Below are 5,899 nucleotides of genomic sequence, written 5' to 3'. Positions count from 1 at the left end.
GAACCAGCCCTCCCCGTCCCTCGGTGGATGCTCATCCACTGGATCCCTGGGGCGAGCTGTCGGTTGAGGCTTTTGCCCTTTCCACCAGCTCCAGGACCAGGGACAAGCTCGTGGGGTCCACCTGCTGGGTGTCTCTACCTTCAGATCTCAAGGAGAAGGGGATGAGGAGGGGGCCCTCTTCTCCCCAGCGGTGCGGGATTCTTATGTAAATTGGCCCACATTCCCCTCTGATCCTCTGCTTATCCGAGCCTGGGTCCAGAGACGCTGCACAGAGCCAAGGTCAGTGCCAAGGTGTCTTCCTTGGGAACAGCATTTCTGTCTTGCCGGACACCTGGTGCCCAGAAAGTTTTGGGAGCCTCTGCGTGTGGGTGAAGAGTGAGGTCACAGCAGGGCTGGGGTGTTGAGCACTAGGAGAGCCATGGGCCAAGGAGGGGGCCCTGAGCCCCACCAAGGCTGGGAAGAGGGAGGGAGGGGGCAGAGCCAGGTGGGAGGCTGAGCAGACTGGTGGAAGGAGGGCATGGGTCACAGGCCAGGGGTGACAGGGTTTCAAGGAGAGAGGACCAAGAGGGCAGGGAGGAGGCCTGAAAGGACCCTCTGGGTCAGGCAATTCTAAAGTCATGGGTGGTCTCGATGCAAGCGTTAGGAGGGGGTCACGGGAGCCTAAGTGAGGTTGCAGTGGGATTAGGAATGAGGAAATGGGCAGAAGTATGTGTAATTTACCCAAGGATCATGTCTGTAAAGAGAAGCCAGAGTTGGGGTAGGGAGGGGGGCAGGTCCAGAGAAGGCTTTGCTATTACAGGGGGGTGCCTGTGAAGACAGCACACAGAGGGGTAATTGACTTGACTGAGGGAGGAGAGAGAGGGATTGAGGGCAAATGTTGGGAGGAGACGGAGAGGAACAGGAAGGGTAGGTTGGCCCCATCTTGGGTCATCATGTGATACCAGCTTAAGGAACCTGCTTGTAGCCAGCAGGGAGTCATGGAGCTGGTAGAGCAGGGGCTGTGCTTGGAGAAGATCATGTGGCTGGATGTTTACTTCACATGTAACCAAGCTGGAGATCTCTGGGGTTGACGTTATGTTTTAAGCCGACATACCAAATGAATACCAGTGATCTAATTAAGATATATATTTCTACACTCTGACTTCTCAACCCTATCATCTCCACAACAATCTGAGCCACATTTCTGTGCTGGTGAAGAAAGGCAGGACTTGACTTGGGCTAAGGTATTCATTCACTTGACCTTTATTACAAAGATAAAGTTGTCAGTTTCTTCTGGGGAATCAAAATGTTCTAATTAGACTAGATATGATGATGGTTGCACAACTCTGTAAATATACTAAAAAACCATTGAATTGTACACTTTAAACAGGCAATTTTTTTCTTTTTAAAGTAATACCCCAAATTAGTGAACTCATCTTTACGGCAGATTTGTGATGAGAAACTTTTTTTTTTTTTTTAATAAATTTATTTATTTATTTATTTATTTTTGGCTGCGTAGCGTCTTCATTTCTGTGCTAGGGCTTTCTCCAGTTGCGGCGAGGGGGGGCCACTCTTCATTGCGGTGCACGGGCCTCTCACCGTCGTGGACTCTCCCGTTGCGGAGCACAGGCTCCAGACGCGCAGGCTCAGTAGCCGTGGCTCACGGGCCTAGCCGCTCCGCGGCATGTGGGATCTTCCCGGACCGGGGTACGAACCCGTTTCCCCTGCATTGGCAGGCGGATTCTCAACCACTGCGCCACCAGGGAAGCCCTAAACAAGCAAATTTTATCATATGTAAATTCTATCTCAGTAAAGCCGTTAAAATTTTTTTCATACCCAACTAATGGGCAGCCGCCTATGAAGCACCAAGCCAAGGGGAACAATAGGTTTTCCAACCTATGATGAAAGAGTACTGCCTTCCTGGAGGCTCCAGCTCTCCCAAGCTGCCTACACACATTGCTCTCTCCTACCGACATTTGCAGCCCAGCACTGCTAGCCCACGCTCCACAGGTCCACAGCCAGTGCTAGGCTGAGTTTTCATTGCTGTGGAACAGAGTTCTAATTATAGAACATCTGACCTTCCCCGTGGCATCCCCACAACCTAGCAGATTGTCTAACACATTGTAAGTGCTCCTCAATAGATATTTATTGAATGAATGAAAGAATGGCATAGCTGGAAGGAACATAAAGATTTCTTTTTCATATCACTAACTTTAGGGACAAGAGTACTGATGCTCAGAGAGGTTAAGTGAACTGACCCCTTAGCGAATAAGAGGCAGTGGGTTCAGTTCAACATGTCCTTAGTGAGCATCTGTCTATAAAGATTTATTCTGAGGACTGTGAGTGATACCAACACAATGAAGGTGAAGTTCTCACTCTCCACAAATAGGGGATTTAAACTGCGTCATGCCCGTACAGGAGAAGGGAAGAGACGCTGAAAAAGTCCTTGAATCAGGCTCTGAGCAGGAGCCGTGTATTCGCCAGTCTCCTTCAGTCTCCATAATTTTATTTTCCCCAATTTACAGATGAGGACATTTAATCTCAGGGACATGAGACACTAGAGGAAGATTCAAAATTTGAACGCAGGTCTATCTGGTGGCAAAATCTAAGCTCTTTTCCTAACACTATTATAATTCAAGAAATAAAGGCCAAATGAGTTCAAAGGAAGAAGTTGCCTGCATCTCTTGGAGATGAGAGAGTACTTGATTGAAAACTTTGACAGAAAGCCATGGGGTGGAGGGAGGGTAAGGAGATGGGTGGCCGTTTTGGATGGAGAAAATGCAGAAGGAACTTCATGTATGAAGAAGGGCCCATAAATCAGTTTAGTTGGAACTAGAGTCCATGTCAGGCAATAGCGAGGGCAAGAGGGGAAGTGGGAACTTAGGGCCATATCATATGCAGACCCTTGAAAGCCAGGAAGAGAAACTTGGACTTACTTTGAAGATAGTGTTTCAACAGGGAGATGGCACATATAATCAGAGCTGGGCTTTGGGAAGAGTAACCTATCAGTGTATGCAGGTCAACTTACAAAAGTGAGAAACTGGAGGGAGGGAATCAGGAAGTTGCTGAAATCATGCAGGGCCAGAAATAAATGGGTGTTCGGTGGAGTTGGAAAGGAGACAATGGTTTATATTGCTATAATGTACACGTGTGTGGATATGATCCCTCTGTGCTATAATTATATAATTGCTGAGTACATCTACTCAGTAATAATAAGAGATATTTACTGAGTCCTTACCGTGTACCGGGCACTTTGCTAAGTGCTTTATAAGCACAAATTCATTTACTACTCATAGCAGACTTAAGTGGATGCTGTTATTATCCCCATTGTACAGATGAAGAAATTGAGGCTTAGAGAGAATAGGAAACACATGCCAGGTCATATAATTAGCAACTGAAGAAAATGGGACTCAACCCAGATTTGTTTGACTCCAGAGTCCATACTGTTACCCACCTGTTACATACTCAGTCCTCATGGCTACCTCTTCCTGGCTCAGCCTCCCCTAAAATAAGAAGATTTTGATGGAAATTTAAGGGCAACCTCATACAGTGGAAAGAACATGAGACCAGGAGTGCCACAGGCCTGAGTGTGGAATCCTGGCTCAGCTACTCACCAGCTGAGGGATATTGGGCAGTTACTTGACCTCTCTGAACTTACTCTTTCTGTAAAATGGAGATAAGAGACCAACTTCCCAGGGTTGTTGAGAACATTAAAAATGAGGAGATATGGAATATCCCTAGGCAGTGTGTGGCACATAGTATCAAGTGTTCAATAAATGGTGGTTGTTAATAATGAGAGTAAAGGGGCCTTCACATGAGGGCAACCAGGCTGATGAGAGGACTAGAGATCGAGCCATTTGAGGACCACTGACGAGCAGTGGCTGTGCTCACCTGGAGAAGGGAGCTATAATCGTCACCTTCAAATGTAGACAGTGTGTTGTCAAGTGCCAGGAGACAGGGAAGAATCATTCTGGGTGGCTCAAGAGGGCAGAACTGGGACCAGCGAGACCCGTCCAGGAGTTTCTAACCACCTGAGGTGACTCACATTGAAACAGGCTTCTTTGCGAGGTGGTTGGGATCCTGTCATTGGAGGGTTTCCAGAGAGCATCTGTGCCATCCATCTAGAAGGGATGCTTTGGGGGACGTCCCTGGCTGTCCAGTGGTTAAGACTCCATGCTCCCGATGCAGGGGGCACAGGTTCAATCCCTGGTCAGGGAACTAAGATCCTGCATGCCACAAGGCACAGCCAAAGGAAAAACAAAATAGAAGGGATGCTTTGCAACCGTGGTTCTTCTCAAACTTGGGTGTGTCAGCATCCCATGGAGGGCTTGTGAAAGTACAGGTTGCTGGGCCTGCTTCCAGAATTTTTGCTTCACTAGGCCTGGGGTGGGGCCTGAGAATGTGCATCTGTAACCAGTTCCCAGGGGTGCTGCTGCTGATCTGGGCCCACGCTTGGAGAACCTCCACTCGAGAAAGCAGTAGTTTCTAAATCCCAGGCCCATTTGGTCGGTCCATAGCAACACTTCCAGAAGGTGCAGCAAAGTCAGAAAAGTCATGAAATGCAGCAAGTGCTTTGCAATGCCAAATGTGTTCAATTTGAAGGACTGTCCTTTATTCTGAGACTGTGACTTTCCTACTTTCTCCAACGTTAAAATTTCCTTCCTTTCGTGGAAAGATGATAACAGATGGTGGTTCTCTCGTTAGTTTCTTGGTTTCTTTACATGGCAAAATAACAAGCTGGCAGCCCTGTCATGGTCTTCAACTTTTTAAAACATCTTTTTGGTCCGTGTACTTCTAAAATTGAGGACACGCTGCTCCTGGGCATGTAAGAGTTTAGACTGAGTTTCTCTAAGAGATGCCATCCAAAGTTAAGCTCAGGGGTCTTTTAAAAAGGCATTACACACCTCTTTGCCTGGCTGAACTGCTTACTCGGAACATATTTGACCTTTTATTGATGCTTCAAGGTATTATTATGCACATCTATTACTATAAAGAGCTGTCAAACCCACAAACATGCCCTCAGGGAGGCTACTTAGCAAAGGACTGTTTGTCCCTCATTAAACCACCCAGACTGCTTTTCAGTTGTGAGTAGCAGTCCTGCTGCCTCTGCAATTCACTCTCACCCCATCCGCTGTTGTCTATTCTTCCACCCATGGCCCACAGAATGTCAGGCCACCAAGCTTATGAAATCAGTGGTTTTATTTTACACATTTTTAAGTCAGTAGTCTGTGACTTTGGGACTGTTTATCTCTGCCAAGGAACGAGGCCATAGGCCCAGTACATGATCAAAGAGATTTGCCCCTTTCTTCCGGGAAATGATGACAAAGAATATTCACTGGGAATTTACCACCTGCCAGGACTTATCTAGAGTGGATAAGTAACTTGCCCAAGGTTAATATATGGAGGAGTCAGGATTCAAATCAGAACTACGGGAATGAAATTGGTACAGCTAACCTCTACTCCACCTGCCTTCAGGGGTGTTTGCAATGCTGAGCAGCTGGAGGTCTGAGCACTGAATAAATGAAGGTTCATAGATGTTATTGTTTGTATGTGATGCTTAGTCGCTGATAATTTTTTAAGGAATGTACAGATTTTGTTGGGAGAAATTGAAATTATTCTGATTCAAGAATCAAGATGGAGAACAGCTAACTTCAGGACACCGGCCCTGAGCTGGGCACTGGGCACTGAGCAACTAGGAGACAGCTCTTTTGTCCCCAGGAGCTCACAGCCCAGCTGCAAGAGAAGAAAGCAGGACTGGGTATGGGAAGGGAGGAGCAGGAGACTGCTATTTTTGTGAAAAAACCTCTTACTGTGCTTTGGGCTGTTGAAATATATGCTTGTGGCCTTCGCTGAAGTTGAACAAAGCCCGGACCCATACCACTTGTGTGTGCCTGGTTCATGATAGCTTTCTTAGGAGGTC

The sequence above is a fragment of the Eschrichtius robustus genome, chromosome 3, assembly GCF_028021215.1.
Source record: "Eschrichtius robustus isolate mEscRob2 chromosome 3, mEscRob2.pri, whole genome shotgun sequence".
Taxonomy (NCBI): domain Eukaryota; kingdom Metazoa; phylum Chordata; class Mammalia; order Artiodactyla; family Eschrichtiidae; genus Eschrichtius; species Eschrichtius robustus.
Note: the sequence above shows the minus strand (reverse complement) of the source record.